The sequence below is a fragment of the Scyliorhinus torazame genome, chromosome 12 (genome assembly GCF_047496885.1).
Source record: "Scyliorhinus torazame isolate Kashiwa2021f chromosome 12, sScyTor2.1, whole genome shotgun sequence".
Classification (NCBI taxonomy): Eukaryota; Metazoa; Chordata; class Chondrichthyes; order Carcharhiniformes; family Scyliorhinidae; genus Scyliorhinus; species Scyliorhinus torazame.
Window position 1 is genome coordinate 198,648,142 of NC_092718.1, and position 25,912 is coordinate 198,674,053.

A 25,912-nucleotide genomic window follows, 5' to 3' on the forward strand; every position below is an offset into this window, starting at 1 on the left:
CCCCTCCTAACCTTTTGTGATGTCCATGTGATGTAGATACACCCACAGTGCTGTTGGGGATGAAGTTCCATGTTTCTGACTCTGTAACGGTCAAGGTACAGTGATATGTCCAATCAGGGTGATATGTGGCTTGGAAGGATACTTGCAATGGTGGTGTTTTCATGAGACTGCTGCCCATGTTCTTCCAAGACGTCATGGTTTGGAAGGTGCTGACGAAGTAGGCTTGCTGATTTGAGAGAGGAGTGAGGTGAGGTCAGTTATAGTAATTCAGTTGCCATACACCTTGAGGCAACAGGGCTGCAATTGAGCGCAACATTGATCTAACTTGGCATAAATTGGGAATTAACCATGTTTCTGCTAGTTTGAACTAGTGTTATCAGTGCAAAATATATTAAATCAACCAAACTTGTTAATTCCCAATTTATGCCAAGTTAGATCAAGTCGGACTTGTTTGGTTGATTTAATATATTTTGCACTGATAACACTAGTTCAAACTAGCAGAAACATGGTTAATTCCCAATTTATGCCAAGTTAGATCAATGTTGCGCTCAATTGCAGCCCTGTTGCCTCAAGGTGTATGGCAACTGAATTACTATAACTGACCTCACCTCACTCCTCTCTCAAATCAGCAAGCCTACTTCGTCAGCACCTTCCAAACCATGACGTCTTGGAAGAACATGGGCAGCAGTCTCATGAAAACACCACCATTGCAAGTATCCTTCCAAGCCACATATCACCCTGATTGGACATATCACTGTACCTTGACCGTTACAGAGTCAGAAACATGGAACTTCATCCCCAACAGCACTGTGGGTGTATCTACATCACATGGACATCACAAAAGGTTAGGAGGGGTTTTGGGTTATGGGGATAGGGTGGAAGTGAGGGCTTAACTGGGTCGGTGCAGACTCGATGGGCCAAATGGCCTCCTTCTGTACTGTATGTTCTATGTTCTATGGACTGCAGTGGTTCAAAAAGGAGGCTTGCCACGACCTTCTCGAGAGAAATTAGGAAAGAGCAACAACTGCTAATCATCCATGGTTCAGGTTCCTAAATCCTTATTCAGTTTCAATAAGCATGTATGGACCACAGATGAGAATTCTAATGCTCTGCACAGTCAAATTGGCTGCTAAAATGCATGGCATGAGTTTAGGCATGAAGAATGGTCAATTGGGGGATAACAGGGGGCTGCTGCCAGTGCCATGACACCATACCAAGAAATTCTGCAGCTACAGAAAGAGGGGAAAGTGGTGATGTCATAAGACAGTGAAATTCATTCAAAAATTCTATGATCCTGGAAACATACAGCATCTAAAAACAGCGAGGGGCCACCATTCAACAAAGAATCATGGGGTTTTGTCAGTGGATTAGTGGGATTTACCTGAGGAAGGAGCTATGCTCTGAAAGCTAGTGATTCGAAACAAACCAGTTGGACTTTAACCTGGTGTCATAAGACTTCTTACTGTGCTCACCCCAGTTCAATGCCGGCATCTCCACATCAGGGGCTGGTTTAGCACACTGGGCTAAATCGCTGGCTTTTAAAGCAGACCAAGGCAGGTCAGCAGCACAGTTCAATTCCCGTACCAACCTCCCCGAACAGGCGCCGGAATGTGGCGACTAGGGGCTTTTCACAGTAACTTCATTTGAAGCCTACTTGTGACAATAAGCGATTTTCATTTCATTGGTTATCATAGGTTTATTAATTTCAGGCAATCATTGATACCTTGGACAATTCTTAGAACACAACTGTTTTTTTTAAATACCATTCCCCAAGTCCACCACCCACTCCAACTCCAGTCTCCTCCCCTTGCATTTTCCTGAAGGTCCTGGCTTTTGCCAGATTATATTTCCAAAAGTGCATGCAGTCCTTCATTACCTTGCACAATGTTATGAAAATCTAGCTCATGATTCACATGGTTTAGAATACAACTTTTAGTTTTAGTGATTAAAGTTTTAACAAAAGATAAATCATAGAATCCCTACAGTGCAGAAGGAGGCTGTTGGGCCCATCAAGTCCGCACCGACCCTCTGAAAGAGCACGTCACCCAAATCCACTTACCTGCCCTATCCCAACAACCCCTTAACCTAAACTACACATCTTTGGTCATAAACGGCAATTTAGCATGGCCAATCCACCTAATCTGCACATCTTTGGACTGTGGGAGGAAATCCAAGCACCTGGAGGAAATCCACACGGACATGAGAAGAATGTGTGCTTCACACAGACAGTCACCCAAGGCCGGAATTGAATCCAAGTCCCTGGCGTCTGAGGTTGAAGGCATTTGGTGAGAAAATGATAAGCAACTCTGATGTAAATGCAACACAAAACAAGTTTGAGTAAGTTAAAATCTAACCTATGTTTGTCTTACAGGGTTAGAGTTGATAGTGAAGAAACAATGACTGCCGACGGCCCCAGGGAGATACTCAGGAAGTCCGGTAGTAATAGCTTCGTTGAGAATTTGGAGGCAGTTTCGACAGCACTTTGGATTGGTGGCAGGGTTTAGGGAAATGCCGATTCGGGGGAACCATAGATTTTAGCCAGGGAAGTGGGATGGAAATTTTCGGAGATGGAAGGAGAAAGGAATTAGGACACTAAAAGACTTGTTTCTTAGGGGTCGTTTTGCGGGATTGAGGGAGCTGAGAGCGAAATATGGGCTGGAGCAGGGGGGAAATATTTAGATACATGCAGGTTCGAGACTTTACCAGAAAGGAGATAGAGTTTCCCAGTAGAGCCGGCTTCCACATTGCTGAGGAGGTGCTGACGACGGGGACTGGAGAAGGGGGGGTAGTATCGGTGGTTTACGGGGCTATTTTGCAGGAGGAGAATGCGCCGCTAGAAGGGATCAAGGCAAAGAGGGAGGAAGAGTTGGGAGAGGGTATGGACGAAGGGTTCTGGTGTGAGGTGCTCCGGAGGGTGAATGCCTCCACCTCGTGTGAGAGGTTGGGGCTGATACAGCTTAAGGCAGTGTATAGGGCGCACCTTACAAGGGAGAGGATGAGCCGATTCTTTGAAGGGATAGAAGATGTGTGAGAACGTTGCAGGGTGGTCCGCAAACCACATTCATATGTTTTGGTCCTGTCCAAAGCTGGAGGGTTACTGGAAGGAGGTGTTTAGGGTAATCTCTAAAGTGGTGCACATGAAACTGGACCCGGGCCCTGGGGAGGCCATATTCGGGGTGTCGGAACAGCCGGAGTTGGAAACGGGCACGGGCGGAGGCAGATGCTGTAGCCTTCGCCTCGTTGATCGCCCAAAGGCAGATCTTGTTAGGGTGGAGATCAACCTCTCCACCCTGTGCCCTGGCGTGGCGGGGGGACCTGCTGGAATTCTTGACACTTGAAACGGTCAAATTTGAACGGAGGGGAAGGATGGTGGGGTTCTACAATTCATGGGCGTTATTCATTATACATTTTCGAGAATTGGATCACATCGAACATTAGGGGGGTGGGGGGAAAGAGGGACTGTATGTGTTAATGGTGACTATGGGTGATCCCAGATTCCTTTTTGTCATTTGTTTATGTTAAAAGCGGGCGAATGTCTGGGGTTTGGTGGGAGGATGGGATCATTGTTATTGATATGGGGATTGATATTACATTCGTTACTGATTATTGTTTATTATTGGGTGTAAATTTGGGAGAAAATGTGAAAGAGAATTAAAATATTTTTAAAATAAGAAAAAACAATGACTGATCAATCTCTAAACTTGTAAAAGAGCCAGGGAGTCTGGAGAAAGAATCGTAAAACTCAATTAGTGATATAAATTATTCCTATGCATTGCAGAATCAAAGAGTTGTATTGGAAGTAAAATAACTTGTATGCTTTTCTTTCTGAACCAGCCCAAACCGATGTCCGGGGGGGCGGATATGTTTGCTGCTGCTGTTGGGAAGGGTTTAAACTAATGTGGCAGGGGGATGGGAACCGATGCAGGAAGTCAGAAGGAAGTAAAACGGGGCCAGAAACAAAAAGCAGTAAGGGGGAAAGTGTAAGGCAGAGAAGTCATAGTCAAAAATCAAAAAGGGCCACAGTACAGGGTACAGTGACTGAGGAGTGTGTGTAAAGGGAGGTGGCCAATGCAGGAGTGAGGGTGTTGTACCTAAATGCGTGCAGTATACGGAACAAGGTAAATGAGCTGTTGCGCACATTGAAATTGGCCGGTACGATGTTGTGGGCATCACAGAGACGTGGCTGCAAGGGGATCAGGGCTGGGATCTAAATATCCAAGGATATGTGTCCTACCGAAAGGACAGGCTGATGGGCAAAAGGGGCGGGGTTGCATTGTTAGTAAGGAATGAAGTTAAATCGATAGCAAGGAGCGATATAGGACCAGAAAGCATAGAATCTCTGTGGGTAGAGTTGAGGAATCGCAAAGGTAAAAGGACCCTGATGGGAGTTATGTACAGGCCCCCTAGCAGTAGTCAGGATGTGGGGCAGAAGATAAATCAGGAGATAAAAAAGGCAATATTACAATAATCATGGGGGATTTCAATATGCAGGTGGACTGGGAAAATCAGGTTGGTAGTGGATCCCAAGAAATGGAATTTGTGGAATGTCGAAGAGATGTTTTTTTGGAGCAGCTTGTGATAGAGCCTACTAGGAAACAGGCAATTCTGGATTTGATGATGTGTAATGAGGCAGACTTGATTGGGGAACTTAAGGTGAAGGAACCCTTGGGGAGCAGTGGCCACAATATGATAAAATTTACCCTGCAGTTTGAGAGGGAGAAGCTGCAATCAGATGTAACGGTATTACAATTAAATAAGGGTAACTACAAAGACATGAGGGAGGAATTGGCCAGAGTTGATTGGGAAAGGAGCCTAGCAGGGAAGACAGTGGAACAGCAATGGCAGGAGTTTTGGGGGGTTATTAGGGAGGCACAACAGAAATTCATCCCAAGGAGGAGGAGACATGCTAAGGCGAGGACAAGGCATCCATGGTTGCCGAGGGATGTCAAGGACAGCATAAAGGCTAAAGAAAAAGCATACAAAATGGCGAGAATTAGTGGGAAACCAGAGGATTGGGAAGCCTTTAAAAGCGAGCAGATTACAACTAAAACAGCAATAAGGGGGGGAGAAGATGAAGTATGAGTGCAAACTAGCTAGTAATGTAATGGAAGATAGGAAGAGATTTTTTCAATATATAAAAGGTAAGAGAGAGGCAAAAATAGACATTGGACCACTGGAAAATAGAATAGGAAACAAAGAAAGGGCAGACGAACTGAATCGTTACTTTGCATCAGTCTTCACGGTGGAAGACATCAGTGGGATGTCAGAGCTCCAGGAGAACCAGGGGGCAGAGGCGAGTGCAGTGACCACTACTAAGGAGAAGATTCTGGGGAAACTGAAAGGTCTGAAGGTGGATAAGTCACCTGGACCGGATGGACTACACCCCAGGGTCCTAAAAGAGATAGCTGAGGAAATTGTGGAGGCATTAATGATGATCTTTCAGGAATCACTGGAAGCAGAAAGGGTCACAAAGGACTGGAAGGTGGCTATGTAACACCACTGTTTAAGAAGGGAGGGAGGCAGAAGACGGGACATTATAGGCCGGTTAGCCTGACTTCGGTCATTGGTAAGATTTTAGAGTCTGTTATTAAAGATGAGATCGCGAAGCACTTGGAAGTGCATGGTAAAATAGGACTGAGTCAGCACGGCTTTGTCAAAGGGAGGTCGTGTCTGACAAATCTCTTTGAGGAGGCAACAAGGAAGTTAGACAAAGGAGAACCAGTGGACAGGATTTATTTAGATTTCCATAAGGCCTTTGACAAGGTGCCGCATAGGAGACTGTTAAATAAGTTAAGAGCTCATGGTGTTCAGGGTAAGATCCTGGCATGGATAGAGGATTGGCTGACTAGCAGAAGGCAGCGAGTGGGGATAAAGAGGTCTTTTTCAGGATGGCAGATGGTGACTGGTGGTGTGCCTCAGGGGTCTGTGCTGGGACCACAACTTTTTACAATAAACATTAATGATCTGGAAGAAGGTGCTGAAGGCACAGTTGCTAAGTTTGCAGATGATACAAAGATCTGTAGAGGGACAGATAGTATTGAGGAAGCAAGGGGGCTGCAGAAGGACTTGGACAAGCTAGGAGAGTGGGCAATGAAGTGGCAAATGAAATACAATGTGGAAAAGTGTGAGGTTATGCACTTTGGAAGGAGGAATTTAGGCATAGACTATTTTCTAAATGGGGAAATATTTCGGAAAGCAGAAGCACAAAAGGACTTGGGAGTCCTTGTCCACGATTCTCTTACGGTTAATGTGCAGATTCAGTCGGCAGTTAAGAAGGCAAATGCAATGTTAGCATTCATGTCAAGAGGGCTAGAATACAAGCAGAGATGTACTTCTGAGGCTGTATAAGGCTCTGGTCAGACTCCATTTGGAGTATTGAGAGCAGTTTTGGGCCCCGTATCTAAGGAAGGATGTGCTGGCCTTGGAAAGGGTCCAGAGGAGGTTCACAAGAATGATCCCTGGAATGAAGAACTTGTCGTATGAGGAACGTTTGAGGACTCTAGGTCTGTACTCGTTGGTGTTTAGAAGGATGAGAGGGGATCTTATTGAAACTTACAAGATACTGCGAGGCCTGGATAGAGTGGACGTGGAGAGGATGTTTTCACTTGTAGGAAAAACTAGAACCAGAGGACACCATCTCAGACTAAAGGGACGATCCTTTAAAACAGAGATGAGGAGGAATTTCTTCAGCCAGAGGGTGGTGAATCTGTGGAACTCTTTGCCACAGAAGGCTGTGGAGGCCAATTCACTGAGTCTTTAAGACAGAGATAGGTTCTTGATTAATAAGGGGATCAGGGGTTATGGAGAGAAGGCAGGAGAATGGGGATGAGAAAATATCAGCCATGATTGAATGGCGGAGCAGACTCGATGGGCCAAGTGGCCTAATTCTGCTCCTATATCTTACGGTCTTATAAAGCGTGCCAAGCTGCCACAGTGAGCAAAACAGTGTGTTTGCTGACAAAGGTAGACAGTTCAGTTTGGCTTTTGTGAGGGAAAAGTGTCTGGAAGATTTGCTCTAGCTTGCAGATAGTAGAAGAAATCTACAGAGATCCTTACAGAACCTTGTAGCAGAAAAGAGTCAGCTTGAATAGTAAGTTTGGAAAGAGCTGTACAGAAGATTTTTTTCAATTATTTTACAGGATGTGGGTGTCACTGGCTAGGCCAACATTTACTGCCCATCACTAATTGCCCTTGATGAGATGATGCCGAGTTACCTTCTTGATCTGCTCCAGTTGATTTGATGTAGATACATCTAGTGTTGCTAGGAAGGGAGTTCCAGGATTTTGACACAGTGACAGTGAAGGAACAGCAATATAGTTGCAAGTCAGGATGATGTGTAGCTTGGAGAGGAACTTGAAGGTAATGGTGTTCACATGCATCTGCTGCCCTTGCCCTTTTAGGTGGTAGGGAGCACTAGATGCTAGAGGTAAAGACTTTGAAGGAAGTTTGGTGAGTTGCTACAGTATATGGTAGATGGTACACATTGCTGCTCCTGTGCACAGGTGGTGGGAGGGTTAATGCCAATCAAGTTTGTCCCAGATAGTGTCAAGTGTTGTTCAGGCTGAATTCATCCAGGCAAGTGGAGATTATTCCATCACACTCCTGAGCTGTGCCTTGTAGATGGTGGTCCGGCTTTATGGAGTCAACAGTGGAGTTACTCGCCGTAGAATTCCTAGTCTCGAATTTGCTCTTCAGCCACATTATTTATATAACTAGTCTAGTTAACTTTCTGGGAGCTGTGGGAGTAGACTTGGAAAAAGCAATCTAAGCACGTCCAAAGCAAGGACAAGAAGCTGAAGAGATGACAGTCATGAGGTTTATAAAAGAAAATTAGAGAATTGCTTAGCCAAAAGCTCATGGAATGATGTTCACGTAACTTGTACCTCAAGGAGTAGCTGGAATACCAAGGACAAGTAAATTCTGGAGGGCTGTGGGATACCTTTTGAGTAGGTCCCAGGAAAAGCAAATGAACCTTCAAGATTTCATAAGACAAGGAAACCTAGGGAAAGTAAAAATAGAATCTATAATGTAAAGTTAGTGGTGCTTGCTTTGTTTGTTTTTATTTAATAAATATCTTGTGGAATAGTTTTGTCGGCTAATTTTGGTGTTGGGATTTCTCTTTCAATGTCAACGATCCTTAACACAAGTGAGCATTCTTTGTGTGTGAACCTAAAAAAGTGAGAGTCAGCAGGCAACTTAAGCATCAATGCTCAATTTATTCAAGAACTATGCTAGCATAGTTACTGGCGGGGTCCTCCCAGGTGAGCAATACCTGCCTCATTTTTCCTCTTGCAAGCCCAAGGGCATGGAGACAAATTATAACACCTCAATTGGTACTTTGGAAAAAGTCCAAATAAATGAACCTAGAATGCGAATCATACCTGGGACCTTCTGGTATATATATTATATACACATATGGTTTGGTGATTAATTTATCCATTATTGCCGATGATGACAGGCAATCATCTCAAACTTAATACGTATTGTGAGTTTTTAATAACCACAAAGTCCAATTTTTTTGTGAAATATGTTCTCACAAGCCAGTTGCTCTTTGGGCTCTCTTCTTTGGCTAGCTGGATATGACCCGCTTCCTGGCCTCATAAAACTTGTTTTATAATTACACCAGTCGATGTACGCAATAAGCCATTGGAGCAGATATGAAGACAATTAGAATTAATACGCATTTTTCAATGTTTATAAAGTGATTAGTGAAACTTTTACAAATGTATGTCCTATTATTTGATGAAGCAATTTGTTAAAGTTCATTTATCTTTTTTTTTAAAACAAGAATTAGATATCTGTGCTGTATAAAAGACTTTCTCCTGCAAATAAATTGTCTTGACTAATAAAGGCAGTTAACATGCAACAGCAATCAATAACAAATTAAGCATTTGGCAGACTGCAAACCTTCTATTTGTACACAAACATATACACCACTAACTATATTTTGTCCTTTGTTCTGCCTTCTGTGGACGAGTATGTTAATAGGCAGTCAGCGGTCATTTAGTTACTTGTACCAACAGCTTTTAAAAACAAACTGTACAAAAATAATTCCCAATGGAATTGTAACAGTTTAAAATTTTTGTAAACCGTAGCTTGAATTGAATTTTTCTGCTCTGCAGCTGTTGCTCGCTCGGATCATGATCCTAGCAATCTAATCAGCATCCTTATGTTCCTCCCTTCCCTCAAAAAAGTATTGCAAACACGAGACTCTGATGTTAGAAATTTTTTAAGAGACATGATCTGTTAATGGTGCTAATTTTCTAAAATAATGACAACTCATCTTAGTCAAATTAACAGTAATGTAACTATACTAACTGCAGAGAAGACAAAATACAAGTTGAAGTGCAGCAACTCCAGTAGCATAGCTAAGTATGCATGCTATTTCTGGTATAAGCCCAAGTTTTAGATAAAAAGCATGATTGCCAAAGGGGAAAAAAAACTTCAATCTAACCTGACAGATGGACGCAGACCAACTCAAATAAAACGTTGCCACACAAATACTGGGCTTAAAGAAAGGTAAATGGTAATTACATTTCTAGCATGGTTTTACTGAGTCACTAAACAAAAATGTTAGTTTAAACATTTGAAAGAGCTACGCTTACATTTGAAAAATTGGCATTTAATACCGATGTGAACACCAGCATCAGTTCCAGAGTATTAACCAACCAAACAAATAATGAAGATTTGAGCCAAATGAATTATTTTTGTACAAAAAAACTGGAAGGAGAGATTAGTCATGTCTGTCATTATTATAAATATTAGGAGTACTGTATTCTCAACTGAAGATCACCAAACTCTTCTAAAGCTTTTAATGGGGCATAATCAAGCCACCTAAACCAATAATATATTGTACATAAACATTTTGAACTGAAAATAAAAAAAAGACATTCCAAAATCATAAATTATTAAACTACTTTACCCAAGTTACACAAAGTTCACTGCATCATACTGTTACCACAGCATAGCTTGATTTCATCACAAAAGGGGTGTTGATACATTCCAAAGAATTAAAAAGATACAGATTTTCTTTTGTTGAAACATTAAAACATTTATGACCTTGACTAAATAATTTACATATTAGAAAGCTTTATTCCTTCCCTGTAACACAGCAAACTACCACACTCCAAATGGGTGACGTGTTATACCGTAGCAGCATCAGTATGAAAACATTGATGATCATTTCCATGTTTACAAAAAGCCTTTGCGTCAGCTAGATACTTATTCTCCATAGGGATCATGAAATCCATGGTTTTCCAGGTAACCAATTCTTTCAACTTCAAACGCTATAGCACTTGAGGTCAGGGAATACTATTAAAATAATGAACTGCAAAAATAATTTAGAGTCATTTCATAAGTTCATAAGATAGAGGAGCAGAATTAGGCCATTTGGCCCATCGAGTCTGCCCCACTATTCAATCATGGTTGATCTCATCCTGGCCTTAACTCCACCGCCCTGCCCGTTCTCCATAACCCATTACCAATTAAAAATCTGTCTATAACCCATTACCAATTAAAAATCTGTCTAACTCCTCCTTAAATTTACTCACTGTCCCAGCATCCATTGCACTCTGGGATAGCGAATTCCAGATTCATAACCCTTTGGGAGAAGTAGTTTCTCCTCAATTCTGTTTTAAATTTGCAACCTCTTATCCAAAGACTATGACCCCTTGTTCTAGAATGCCCCACAAGAGGAAGCAACTGCTCCATGTCTACTTTATCCATACCTTTATGGTACAGGAGTCCATTCAACCCATTACATTCATGGTGATTCTATAGAGCAAAGTCAGTTCCAATCCCTTGCTCTATCCCTGTAGCCCTGCAAATGTATTTCCTTCAAGTGCTCATCCAGTTTCCTTTTGAAATCATTGACTGGCTCTCCATTATCATTTAATTTGCCTTGTAGTGTAGTATACCAATTGATGGGCTTACTTCAAAATAAACATGTTGAAGTCCCAACACATCCAGAGTGATGACCTAATGGAAAATGGTACCAAGCATGAAGAGGTAACAGCGTATGTAATAGTGCACTGCCCGAAAAGGTATGGGGGAAGAAATCTATTTGTTGAATAGGTTTTTTAACTGAAAGAAAATGTGTGAGAAGAGAAAATATAAAGCAATTCATTTTCTAAAAAAACATGTATACACCATGAAATTTACAAGTCAATTAGCTTACTTAATTGTTTGGTTTCTTGAAAAGATTTGCCAACTTTTCTGATTTCACAATGTTTCCTATGTGCTACCATAATATAACTGTCCTCCAATTCACCAGAAATCAGTGATGATAGTTTATGCAGCAAACATAAATGAGGTAAGTTACTGCAGTACAATTGAGAAATCAGGGTATTGCATAACAGTTTGTTAAATATAAAACTTACAATCATAGTCAAACAATAACGTTTCCAACTATAAAAATATATATATTAAGAAGTTTTCATATTTTGCATTAAAGTCCTTTGGCACATTATAAAATGAAAAATGAATGGATGAACACATCCCATGTCAGAGTAATGATATGGGGCAAGCAAAAGTTTGGTTGAAAAGATAGGTTTAGAAACTTTTTTTAAAGGGAACATACAGAACTTCCATTTATTAGTGTCATTCATATCAAACGGACGTTTCAAAAGTACTGCACACCTAATTATTGCGATCCTAGACCAGATTCCAACAGTGCCTAGGATACTGGACCGAAACTCCAATATTTTATTCTATTTTTTAAAGACTGTGTGGAAAGAATACTTCACTCAGGAGTGATTGCAAGAAGAAATAAGATTTGTTTTTCTTGTTATAAATTTAGAGTACCCAAGGGCGGCACGTGGCGCAGTGGTGAGCACTGGGATTACGGCGCTGAGGACCCGGGTCCGAATCCCGGCCTGGGCCACTGTCCGTGTAGAGTTTGCACATTCTCCCCGTGTCTGCGTGGGTTTCACCCCCACAACCCAAAGACGTGCAGGTTAGGTGGATTGGCCATGCTAAATTGCCCCTTAATTGAAAAGAAAATAATTGGGTACTCTAAATTTATTTTAAAAAATTTAGAGTACCCAATTTTGTTTCCAATTAAGGGGCAATTTAGCATGGCCAATCCACCTACTTTGCACATCTATGGGTTGTGGGAGTGAGAACTCCGCAGACATGGGGAGAATGTGAAAACTCTACATGGACAGTGACCCGGGGCCTGGATCGAACCTGGGCCGTGAAGCAGCAGTGCTAACCACCGTGCCACCCTGCTGCTCCAGGATTTGGTATTTTAAAACAATTTATTGACACACTATTAAACTCTTTAACATCACACCTGAAAGTAGCCTACAATTACCCATTAAAAATACTAATCAATTCAGTAAATACAGTACCCTAATTACTATCTCTATTGCCAATTAAGCAACATGAAAGGAAAAACATACAGCTCCCAATCCATCCCACATCCCAATGGCACAGAATACTTGCTTTCCTGACAGATTTCGCTCTTGTTCGAACCCCTGCAGACTCTGGCTGATGTCTTCAAAAAGCTGTTTCAATTGGTTTGTTTCAGCTTCCCCCATGTCCCAAGTCTCTACTGCTTTAAATACTATTACTTTCTTTAGACGAACGTCCATCACGTGAACCCACCTCCCATCCACTGACTGTTTACACCTCCCGCTGCCTTGGGAAAGTGGGCAGCATAATCAAAGACCTCTCCCACCAGGCTATCGGGCAGAAGATTCAAAAGTCTGAGAACACGAATGAACAAATTCAAAAACAGCTTCTTCCCTGCTGTTACCAGACTCCTGACTGGCATTCTTGTAGACTGAACTGATCTCTCTATGCATCTTATAGACTGAACTGATCGCTCTGTGCATCTATATTCCTTGTGCTTCACCTGATTCTATGTATTTACATCATGTATTTATCATATGTCCTATGTTTGCATGTATGGAACGATCTGCCTGAACTGCACGCAGAACACTACTTTTCATTGTACCTCAGTACACGTGACAATAAATCTAATCTATCCTACTGGGAGCAAAGGACCTTACCTATGGTCTAAAAGATTAGTCAGATCAGAACTCAACTCAAAAAGCTTTCTCAAAATGTCTAAATATGTTAGCTCCACCCAGCAATGACATCAACTCCCCAGGGACTCCTCCCTAGTCAAATAACATTGCATTAACCCAGGCACTTGACTCTGGTCAATTTCACCTCTGGCTCTCAAAAGCTTTCTGGTTTTGCAAAACAAGATTATTTTAAAAACATGACTACTACAGTCAAACACATTAACCCTTAAATTGCCAAATGTTTACAATCAAATTTACACAAACTCCTGCATTCGTCACACAATTAATGACCTGTTTTTGAAATGAAGTCACTACACAGTTTCATAGGCAAGTGCAACACCACAGGTCTCAAGTGCACTGAAATAAATGAACATCTTCATCTGCTTTTTGAGGGTAGATCAGAATACTGGGGCAAAAGTTCTGCTCTTCTCTGCAAAAATGTTCCACTGGACTTGTTGCACCCAAGTGAGCAGAGCTTGAAAATACATCAAACCTGAAAAAAAGGCAATAAACCTTTTTATGATTGACAGAAAACTGTCCATTTACAGAGTGTGCCACTGTTTCGCACTTACAAGTGTTGCTCATTGGTCATTAAACTGATGGGGAAGCTTTAAGCTCCATCCTAAGAGCTATACTTTACAGACTGGTTTCACAGAATCTCACAATCACAGCAACTGTACAGTGCAGAAGGAGGCCATTTGGCCCATTAAGTCTGCACCGACACTCTAAAAGAGCACCCTACCTAGGCCATGCCTTCCCCCCCCCCCCCCCCCCCCACCTTATCCCCATAACCCAGTAACCCCACCTAACCTTTTTAGACACTAAGGGGCAATTTAGCATGGCCAATCCATCTAACCCACACATCTTTGGACTGTCGGAGGAAACTAGAGCGCCCAGATGAAACCCAAGCAGACACAGGGAGAATGTACAAACCTCACACAGTCACCCAAGGCTGGGATTGAACCCAGGCCCCTGGTGCTGTAAGGCAGCAGTGCTAGCCACTATGCCACCTAACTTTGTTAGATCAGAGATTTGAAAATGTGCGGCATGGTAGCACAGTGGTTAGCACCTTTGCTTCATAGCACCAGGGTCCCGGGTTCAATTTCCAGCTTGATTCACTGTCTGTGCAGAGTCTGCACGTTCTCCCAGTGTCTGCGTGGGTTTCCTCCGGGTTCTCTGGTTTCCTCCCACAAGTCCCGAAAGATATGCTTGTTAGGTGAATTAGATATTCTGAATTCTCCCTCAATGTACCCGAACAGGTACCGGAGTGTGGCGACTAGGGGATTTCCACAGTAACTTCATTGGAGTGTTAATGTAAGCCTACTTGTGACACTAATAAAAAAATGCCATGGGAGAAAAACATCTAAATGGGGAAATGGAGCATTGATTTAACATCTCAATTGAAATACATTATTTCACAATGCATCAATTAAGTGTTGGCTTACATTATATGCTCATGGTGTAAAGGGAAAATTGCTGTCACTGAACCAACAGGACACGAGAGAAGTATAGATTTAGAGTGTTCCAGAAAGTAGAGTTGAGGCAGCTGAAGTCTCTGTCATTGATGGGGGTTTGTATCAACGTCACTAGCTTTCGGAGCGCTGCTCGCTAGTGACATCGAAACAAACCTGTTGGACTTTAACCTGCTGTTGTAAGACTTCTTACTGTGCTCACCCCAGTCCAACGCCGACATCTCCACATTGATGGGGGTGGAAGAAGAGGATGAAATTGAAGAATTTCACAAAATCCATAAATTAAAGAGCCAAAGAGAATCAACATTGAATAAGGTTACAGAGGTGGAGCAGAGAGGCATGGAGCAATTTGAAGATAAAGATGAATCTGTTTAATTTAATATAGTGAAGAAAATAATTTGAAGCAGGCAGTGAAGACAGGAGTGACAGCTAGCTGGACACATTTTCAACATGTAACAGAGTTTATGCAGAATGGAAAATCAGCAATGGAGCTTGAGCAGTCAGGTCTAGAGATCACAAAAGCATCAATAAATAGTTTCGGCAGTAGCACATTTCCAGCAACATGGCTAATAAGCCAGTACCCAAGAGCAAACAGAAATACTGGGTTAAAGGTGCAACGGACCAGTGAATGGAGAGGCCAAAAGGTACGACTGAAGTCCTGGTGAACATACAAATTAGGAGCAGTGACACGTCAGGAATCAGGAGGGCTGCAAGACAGAGAGCCAACAGGCTATGACATATGCAGAAATTTTAACACACAAACCAGTCAATCCAATCTGCACCTGTTCATAACCCATACAAGCAATAGCTCTAGCCCAGTGGGTTCACTCAATCTCCATGTACCTTTCCTTCAACCAATCTTCAAGGTTAGCATGTTCTATAAATTCCTGCAAAGCATGTTCTACTATTATTCACTCTGCATTCCGTCTCAGCTTTGAACTGCTGCTCACGCTAGATTTGCTCAGGTCTTAGATTAAACTATGATTTTAGTCTTTCCCGATACTGGGTATTAGTGAAGAACTGTCGGGCAGCACGGTGGCGCTGTGGTTCACAGCGCCTCACGGCGCCGAGGACCCGGGTTCCATCCCAGCCTTGGGTTACTGTCTGTGTAGAATTTGCACATTCTCCCAGGTCTGTGTGGGTCTCACCTCCACAACCCAAAAAGATGTGCAGGAAAGGCAGATTGACTATGCTAAATTGCCCCTTAATTGGAAAAAAAGAATTGGGTACTCTAAATTTATTTTTTTTAATTATGAAGAACTGTTATTTGCAGCTCAAAGGAATCAGAATTGAGTATATAATGAAAAACCACATTCAGGGTGGAAACGCACCAATCAAAAAGCTGAACCTTCAAGTTACAGGTAAATGCAAGACATACATAACTGTAGATTTACAAACAAGGCTTAATTTTAGTGGGAATTCAAATCTTCATTTTATAAATATTAGTCAGCCAAATACAAACGTTTCCTATGTTAGCAACTCACCTCATATCTCCCCAAAGCCTACCCAACATCTGTAAGTCAGGAGTGCGATGGAAAACTCTCCGCTTGCCTGGATGAGTGCAGCCCACTTGACTGACGCCCCATCCACCACAATATACATTCACTCCTCCACCACCGGTGTACAGTGGCAGCAGTGTACCAGCTACAGGATTCACAACAGCAATGCAGTAAAGCTCCTTCAACAGCACCTTCCAGAACCCCAACTACCTAGAAGGTCAAGGGCAGCAAATACATGACAGCATTATCACCTGACGGTTTCCCTACAAGATACATACCACCCTGGCTTGGGCCTATATAGACATTCCTTTACTATCACTGAGTCAAAAACCTGGAACATCCTTCCCAACAGCACTGTGGGTTTTCTTACAACACCCAGTCAGAAGTGGTTCAAGAAGTCAGCACACCATCACCTTCTCGAGGGCAATTAGGAATGGCATGACTCCTGGTCAGCACGGTGGTACAGTGGTTCGTCTGCTGCCTCATGGCGCCTAGGACCTGGGTTTGATCCCAGCCCCGTGTCACTGTCCATGTGGAGTTTGCACATTCTCCCCATGTCTGCGTGTGTCTCACTTCCATAATCCAAAGATGTGCAGGGTAGGTGGATTGGCCACGCTAAAGTAGCCCTTAATTGGAACAATTTAAAAAAGGAATGGCAATGAATGCTGGCGTAGCCTGTAATACTCACATCCCATGAACAAATTTTTAAAATTCTACTTGAGGATCAACACAAAGCATAATATTGCATCTCAAACCCAAAGTGATCAACTTTGAAGACTCAATAATTCATAATTTGGCCCAATTTTCCAAACCAAATCAATCTATCTGTTCGATTAAAGGCCCACCAGAAGGGGTCACAGATATTTTTTTTTTTAAAGTATTGTTCAGCTTCAATTTAATCAAGTAAAATACCACCATTGCCCTAATGTTAAACCATATATTACGATCCAGCTTCTAACTTGAATATGTTTCAAGTACTAAACAATATGCCATTGAAATCTATTCACTCCCTGTCCATGCCTACTATAACACAAAGGCTCAAATCTTTTGTATCACAATACAAACATCTTTTGACTACATTTTGTTCATGATATTTCAACCAAACAAGCACATGTTACAAAAAAGCAGAAACAGTATACAAATTTGGTTTAAAAATTCTTACACGCTGATATTGTTTATAAACAATATCAAATAGCAAATAAAATATAATTAAAACTGAAACAATGTGATCAGAAGTCAAACACGACAAAAAGTGCTTCAAAATTCATGATTTACAGGCTAGCGTTTCAATTGAATCCATTTAGTCAAGGACACATAAATAATTTCAACCTAGTAAAAGTTACCACAAAATTGACTATAAGTTAACTAAATAACCCCAACTTATTTTTTCCCTTTTCTGTCCTGAAAATATAGACATTTACTGGTGTACAATACAAAGATAGTGGCTGCCCAAGTGCTCATTCTTCATGCGCAAGTATGTTAGCAAGCTAGTCAACTGTGAAGAGCATCATCATCAAACCTGATCGTACTTTCATCCAACACCCACATCTTTCAGCAGCAGTTACTGCACAGCACACCGTGGCTAACTTTTTTTGTCACTCCCTTATTAAGGAGTGCTCAAACAAACTCGGTGCCCCACCCTGTTACCCCTGTTAAGAACAGCTCACTCATCACAAATCAGGACCTTCTAGCACATATAGTTTAGCGCTACAATTGGTGTGCCTTTATCAACCTGTTATCGACAAATTTCTTGGTTAACAAATATAATCTAGAAGCAAATCATAATTAAGAAAATAAAAGATAGATAAGAAAAAAAAGTTTGGAAATCCAAGCTAATTTTTTTTACATGAGAACATTTAAGGCAGAAATCTGGAATACCGTAAGAGAAAAAAATAATTTTTCCATCCGGATCTGTAAATTTTAAATAAGGGCAGGCAATTTTCCATGAAACAACATTTTTACTTCCCAGAGTATTTGCCAAATTTCTCATGACTTAATTGTCAAAACTGAAACCAAGAAACCTGCTTTTCAAGGTCAAAAGTTATAATCTTTTGATAAAGATCACATGTTTTCTCTTCTGAAGTAATATGTAACAGCACTTGATATAAATTGAACTATATTTCTGCAATTAGCAATGCACATTTGACATTTCTGCAACATCATTCTTCCAAAGCTTTAAATTGTGCCTCCAGAACCACTGGACAGCAATTCACTGGCATGCAGTAATAGAAACTTTAAAAAAACTGCACCTTGGCATATGCAAATATGTAAAAGGCTTATTAATAAAACTTGCAAACAACCTTCTCAAAACTGTGGTAAAGTGCACAAAACAGATTAGTGAATGCAGATACTCCTCATCTCGTAGATCTATAACTTTCATTTTGCATACCATAGAATTTGATAATACTGCATTATGAAATTGACTTCATCTTTCTTCTCTCCCATGATAATTAACAAATTATGAAAATATGTGATACTATGGAAATGTTAAAAAGTCCATACCATATTGCCAACTGCTCAAAATTGGAAGATTTTGATGAGAATACTTCAGATATCATATTTTTTAAATTTGTCAGACAACCACAGCTTTGCAACGTCTGTGACTTTTGAGACAAAAATGCTCAAGTCCAAAACAGTTGCTATCAAAATTAATTAGGGAAGCCTGTTACACCATATCCTCTATTCAATAAGTAAATGTATTTTTATGAACATCTCCAGTTTTTCTTTTCAAATATATAAAATGAAGATTTTAGGCACGTGGTTTACCATTTTCTAGCTTTTATATCAAAACTGATACCTTATGACAAACAGTGTTTGAACGTAATGACTTTAGGAAGGATGATTCAGAATATAAAATCCTATATGACCCTCACAATAAATGTGAGCAGAGATAACAACAGAATTTGAACATGAGAAAGTGCCATTTAGAATTGTAGAATTTAACCCATGCAGAGACTAGAATGAATCCGAATACAAAAATATCAATTTACTGATTATAGAAGCATATTTCAATGTATCACAAAGAATTCAATTTTGAATTCACCCATGTTAAATTACCAGCACAATTCCTTCTTTAGTAAAGCTACAACATTATTTGCAATTTAGCTCAATAAATTGCATTTGGAAATTCTACATTCAGGTGCTGCTCAAATGCAAATATCATGAAATCTTGTATGCTGGTTTCACTGGTTTAAACACCACACACTCTTTTTACAAATGCCTGATAAAAGTTCTTCAATTTTGAGGTAATAAAACTGAGGATGTAACCTACACATTGTAATTAACAGCAGGTTTCCATAACTTAAAAGTAACCAATGCACATCAAGTTGAATGACTGACAATGTACACTACAAACCTGCATCTGTAATCAAGATCCATACTAACATAAAAGGAAAACTGAACAAAAGATAACCTCATTGAACAAAAACATATAAAGAAATGTCATGGCAGTTAACTAATTGAGGGGTTCAGATGACAGAAAAGCTTAAGCATTTTATACCTATCACCTGAACTCTTCTATCAGAATACTGATAATTCCCAGGTATCCATTATTCACTGTATACGCACACATGCTATTTTCCCTAACTTCCTGCTACAATGGTTTTGGAAGCTTACATGCAAGATTTGCAAGATTAAATACATCAAGCCCCAGAATGTCATCATCCGCTATTTATCACAGGCTGCACAAACACTTTACAGGCTCAGAGGGTGAAAAACATCTCAATAGGAGTCAGCTGGTATCAACAAAACATTTGCTATCTTATTACTTTGTTAAAGCATTACAATTCCTACATTTGATTAAAAGATGCTCATGCATCATGTCAAAAGCCTGGAGTGAAATCACTATCTTTATTTAACGTAGTATTCCCCAAAATAGATTTAGGTTAATAACAAATTGCACAGAGAACTGATGGCAGTTCGCATGCATAAAAATTGAGTCTTTCTTAACTATTCCGATTGAAGTTATGTTTCCCACTGCCAATCTGCTTTTTTAAAATTCTCTCATGGAGTGTGGGTATTGCTGGCAAAGTCATGTCAGCATTTGGTGCCCATCCCCAATTGCCCTTGAAAAGGTGGTCGTGAGCCCAATTCTTGAACCACTGCAGTCCATCTGATACACCCGGTAGCAGTTTGGCACAGCCGTATGGCTTGCCAGGCTATTTCAGAGGGCTGTTAAAGAGTAGATCTGGAGTCACAAGTAGGCCAAACCAGGTAAGGATATCAGATTCAATTTCCTTCTCTGAAGGGCACAAGTGGATTTTTTTACAACAATTGATAATGGTTTCTTGGCACCATTACTGAGACCAGCATTCAATTCCGGATGAATTAACTGAATTTAAATTCCACCAGCTGCCATGATGGGATTTGAACCCATGTCCCCAGAACACTAGTGCATTGACATTACCACTATATCCTCAATCTTCCTATAGTCAATTACCTTTTCAGATACACCTGACTTTAAAGCAATTCATACTTGACATTAAAGAATACAAATTGCTCCAGGACAACTTAAGTTCAACCAAAAAAAAAAGCATTCCAGTAAGAGATGTTCATAAATACTTTGTTCAGCCTATAGTTTTGCAGTTTATGTAGTCTGTATAAACATCCAGGGCTGAAGATATATTTCCTTTATCAAAATACCAGACAATGTCCAGGTTAAAAGTCCACTTATGACAGTAAATGCTTTTAGATTACTCAAAACGATGATTGCAGTTCAATAAAAGTGAGAGTGCCCCAATTTCGTACAGCATGATACTGGACCCCCTCCTCCCCAACCCCCAAATTATTGGATTTATAAATCTGATTCCTAATGAAAGGCAATATTCATCAATACGTATAACTGACAGGACTGGAGGGGGTGGGGGCAGGCTTGTTTTGGCAAATGAAAAAAGGACGAATCTTTCATTTAACATGGTCCATTAAGAAGAAAAAGAGGGAGGAGGCCCGGAAAATAAAAGACCGTCAACACCAACCAACCATCGAAAAATACTGTCACGACTCTTTGCAGGTTTGTCAAACAGTCAGGGGAGGGGGATGGGGGTGGAAACCGTGCTGCGCTGTTTAAAAAAAAAAGAAAATGTGGTCAAAAAACACCGCTCCTGCCTTTCCAATAAAGCCTCCCTTTATCCTAACCCCCCCCCCCCCCCCTGACAACAGACATGACGGATGTACGCAAGCTCGCAGCAGCATTGCAGTCAGAGCAGAGGGAGAGAGGAATTTGGGGCAGCGGAATCCTGCATTTCTCCCTCTGCCTCTCCCCCACACTCCTTCCCTCATGAAAACAGAGTCATTGAGAATTTCTGGGGAGAGCGGTGGGGGTGACAGGGAGGGGGGAGGAGGTGGGGGGGAAAAGGCGGCACAAACTCACCACGGTAAAAGGCGGCTGCCCTTCACACCGAGCCAGCCGGGAACCCGAGGAGAAAATTAATGTCAGAAGTGGAGCAAAACTCCTCCCAATTTTCTCTCTCTCTCTCCCCACACACACTCAGTCAAGATGGCGGAAGTGAAGGGTCGGATTATGCGCACATTTACCTCACGGACTCGGTCCTCCTCCCCTCCTCGTCGTCGTCTCCAGCCACCGCTTCCAGCATCCACCCGGTCCAGGCGGAGAAGAGAACCGCTCGGCAGCTCCAGGCCGCACTCGTCCGCCTTCGCTTACACTCTCTGCCCCATCCCCACTGTATATATAATATATACACGCACAAAATCGAGTGCTTTTTCGCTGTCCGTCGCGGGGGGAGTTTTCTTTTAAAATAGGGATTTTGTTGTTGTTAATGTGTGGGAGGGGGGTGGTTGGGTTTTGTTTCTGCTCTCCTCCTCCCCCACCTTCCCTTCCTCCCTCTCTCTCTCTCCGTCTCCGCCCTCGCTCCAACCGCAGCCCAACGGGAAGCACCGCAAATCCCATGCACCCGCCCCGCGCGCTGCCATCGCGAGATTCCCCCCGCCGCGTGCGCGGGGGGGGGGGGGGGGGGGGGGAGCGGACGGGGAGGGGGTGGCGCGCTCACGGAGGAAGCGCGCGCGCGCTCCAGGACACACTCGTCTTAACTTCCACTGCCAACTTTTCCTCCCTCTTATGATCGACTGGGAAGGGTCAAATTACACCGACTGCATTCTCTGCTGCCAAACTTCGCTCTGATGATTGTGCCGCCATCATCACCCCCCCCCTCCCGACCATCATCACCCCCCCCTCCCGACCATCATCTCCCCTCCCCAACCATCTTGTCCCCCCCCCCAACCATCATCTCCCCCCCCACCATCATCTCCCCCAACCATCATCTCCCCACCCAACCATCATCTCCCCTCCCCCAACTATCATCTCCCCCCACCATCATCTCCCCCCCACCACCATTTCCCCCCAACTATCATCTCCCCCCCAACCATCATCTCCCCCCCAACCATCATCTCCCCCCAATCATCAACTTCCCCCCAACCATCATCTCCCCCCCCCAACTATCATCTCCCCCCCAACCATCATCTCCCCCCCAACCATCATCTCCCCCCAACCATCATCTCCCCCCAATCATCAACTTCCCCCCAACCATCATCTCCCCCCAACCATAATGTCCCCCCCAACTATCATCTCCCCCCCAACCATCATCTCCCCCCCAACTATCATCTCCCCCCCAACCATCATCTCCCCCCCAACCATCATCTCCCCCCCAACCATCATCTCCCCCCAATCATCAATTTCCCCCAACCATCATCTCCCCCCCACCAACTATCATCTCCCCACCAACTATCATCTCCCCCCAACCATCATCTCCCCAACCATCATCTCCCCCAACAACATCTCCCCCAACCATCATCTCCCCCACCACCATCTCCCCCCTACCATCATCTCCCCCCAACCATCAACTCCCCCCCCCACCTATGGTCTCCTTCCCAACCATCATTTCCCCCCAACCATCATCTCCCCCAACCATCTTCCCTCCCAACCAACATCTCCCCAACCATCATCTCCCCCAACCATCATCTCCCCCAACAACATCTCCCCCAACCATCATCACCCCACCACAATCCCCCCCCCCCTACCATCATCTCCCCCCAACCATCAACTCCCCCCCCACCTATGGTCTCCTCCCCAACCATCATCTCCCCCCAACCATCATCTCCGCCCCCAACCATCATCTCACACCACCATCTCCCCCAACCATCATCTCCCACAACCATCTTCCCTCCCAACCAACATCTCCCCCAACCATCATCTCCCCCCAACCATCATCTCCCCCCCCCCCCCGCAACCATCATCTCTCCCCCCCCCCCCCCCCCACCCCCTTCCCCCAACCACATCTTCCCCCTCTCCTTTCTTTCCTTTGAAATGTACTTGGCTAAAACTGGAACAGATTCCACACAGCCACAGTGAGCATTCTTGCCTGAAGGCCAGCCGGTTGAGTGTCAGCGGCAGGCTGTGCAGTATATTAAAAGAGGCATCGGATTGCGCGTCCAAGCAGGACCCTGTCACCACTCCCCCACCCCGGGGCCGTATCTGCCACCATCCATCAGATCGAAACAAGCCGCGATCAGCAGATACACGCTCCAAAGTGGAAATCCTAACTCGGTTTTTCCTCCTCCCTAGCCGCGGACTGCTGAGGTCAATTATTATGTCCACCCACTGCCCAGCTGAGAGCAGACAATTCAGTACAGACTGGGGACCAAGCTTAGCACTCTTGCAGTGCGTATGATTTAATGCTGCACTTGGCACCACGTTTAAACCCATCAGCGTCTTTCCATTTTAAGTTTTTATGTTATGGTTCTCATTACTGTGGGTGAATATTCAATCTGGTAGTTTGCATTTTCTTCACATTGTTTCTGTATAATTTACATTCCATTTCCCTGCAGAAATAAAACCCAATAAAACAAACATTTTTCTGAAGTGCTGCGGTGTTTCTTCCACTCTGTCCAGGAATCGCCCTCAGTCATCTGCAGCATTGGTTCAATTTGTAATGCATTGCCTAAAGCAGAACTGAACGAAAGGGATCATAAATATCTCACTTCAATCTCCATTCTTTGCCAATTTCAACTGAGGTGTTTGCATACACACAAAAATTGATGATGTGGAGATGCCGGCGTTGGACTGGGGTGAGCTTAGTAAGAAGTCTAACACCAGGCTAAAGTCCAACAGGTTTGTTTCAAACACTAGCTTTCGGAGCACTGCTCCTTCCTCAGGTGATGTCAGTGTTCTTGGATGTCAAAAATTGATGTCCCTGTTCTTGGATGAGGGGGGAGAAAATCAGTTCCTGATCACTATCCACTGACCCCAGCTGAAAATGCACGTATGCGGTAGTCAAACATCAAAAACTGAGAAAGAACATTTAAATCAGAGGGGAAAATAGAACATTGACGTTTCAGGCACAAAGCTGTCGTCCTTAAGATTAGCACTCTCGCTGTCTAATCCAATCACCAAGTCATACTCTGGAATCTGTAAACAAGAGTCACAAGATGGAATCCATGTATGAGAGATTTTCATTATGAACAAAGATTGCAGAACATTGAGCTTACGATGATGTGACAGCATGGTGGCACACTGCTGCCCCACAGCGCCAGGCACCCGGGTTCAATTCCGACCATGGATGACCATGGCGTGATCCTGCTTTGGCTAAGGCATCTGCCTTTACATTACCGGGTGGGGAGGAGCGACGATGGCTTCTTACTTTCCCATGATGTGGAGATGCCGGCGTTGTACTGTGGTGAGCACAGTAAGAAGTCTTACAACACAACGTTAAAGTCCAACAGGTTTGTTTCGAATCACTAGCTTTCGGAGCACAGTTCCTTCCTCAGGTGAATGAAGAGGTGGGTTCCAGAAACATATATATAGCTATATATGTTTCTGGAACCCACCTATATATATGTTTCTGGAACATACCTCTTCATTCACCTGAGGAAGGAGCTGTGCTCCGAATGCTAGTGATTTGAAACAAACCTGTTGGACTTTGACCTGGTGTTGTGAGACTTCTTACTGACCTTGGATGACTGTGTGGAGTTTGTACATTCTCCCTCTGCCCCCATGGGTTTCCTCCGGGATCTCCGGTTTTCTCCCACACTGCAAAAATGTGCAGTTAGGTGGATTGGCCGTAATCAATTGCCCCTTAGTGTCCAAGGAGTTAGGTGGGGTTATGGGAATAGGGTAAGGGGGTGTAGACCTAGGTAGGGTGCCCTTTCAGAGGGTCAGTGCAGACATGACGGGCTGAATGGCCATCGTCTACATTGTAGGGATTCTATGACTAAATGATAATTATACAGATATATCCGACAACATAAAACCAGAACATTACTCCAGATGAGAATGGTATGAGTCCGCAAGCCACAGATTCAAATTGGCAAGAAGCAAACAAAAAAAATTACTGAGTTAAGAAATTTGCTGTGCTAAAAGGAATGTATTGTCTGCATGAATGGGCTGAGGTAAGTCGAATGGTCTCTGTTATAACCTGCCTACTTACCATTGGCTGGGGACTAATGACAATCCCACAATCCTGTGGGAGTATGAGCTTCCCCAATGAGGGGGGGGCGGAGAAACCATTAGTAAACTCCTAGTATAAATAAAGCTCACCCCCGCACCCCTGCGGTACCTTGGGTGAGGCGATGTCTGGATCGACGCCAGTGGCCATCGGACATTCCTCCCCGAAGGGAGCCTTCTCCAGAACCAATGGATGAGGAGCCATGTCCGTGTCAGATTTGTAGGCGCCGACCCCGTCGCGGACGCCGGTCCTGGGGGCGCCAGAGGCGCCGTCGTTCCGACCAAAACTGGAACCAGCCCAGGGGCCGTACCTTCCATGTGGATGAACTTGCGGCAAATACTCCTGAGGACATGGAGACGGAGGACGACTGCCTGCCGCTGCATTGTGTGGCAGCTCCCCGTGTGGCCCCCATTAAGGTGACAGTATAAGTCAATGGTCACCCGCTTGAGATGGAG

The 25,912-nt window shown here is 43.2% G+C and overlaps 1 protein-coding gene across 2 annotated transcripts in view; it reads right to left on the minus strand.

The window, feature by feature from the left end:
* taok1a (TAO kinase 1a) overlaps positions 1-21,886 on the minus strand; it is a 240,037-nt gene extending 218,151 nt beyond the window's left edge. Inside the window, exon 1 of one of the 2 annotated variants that reach the window (XM_072469644.1) lies at positions 21,535-21,886. The gene's annotated coding sequence lies outside the window, so the exon portion shown is untranslated. Of the gene's footprint in view, positions 1-21,370; positions 21,461-21,534 lie in introns of those variants that run through there. The other variant, XM_072469645.1, reaches the window with a different exon arrangement.
* Positions 21,887-25,912: the final 4,026 nt, after the last annotated feature.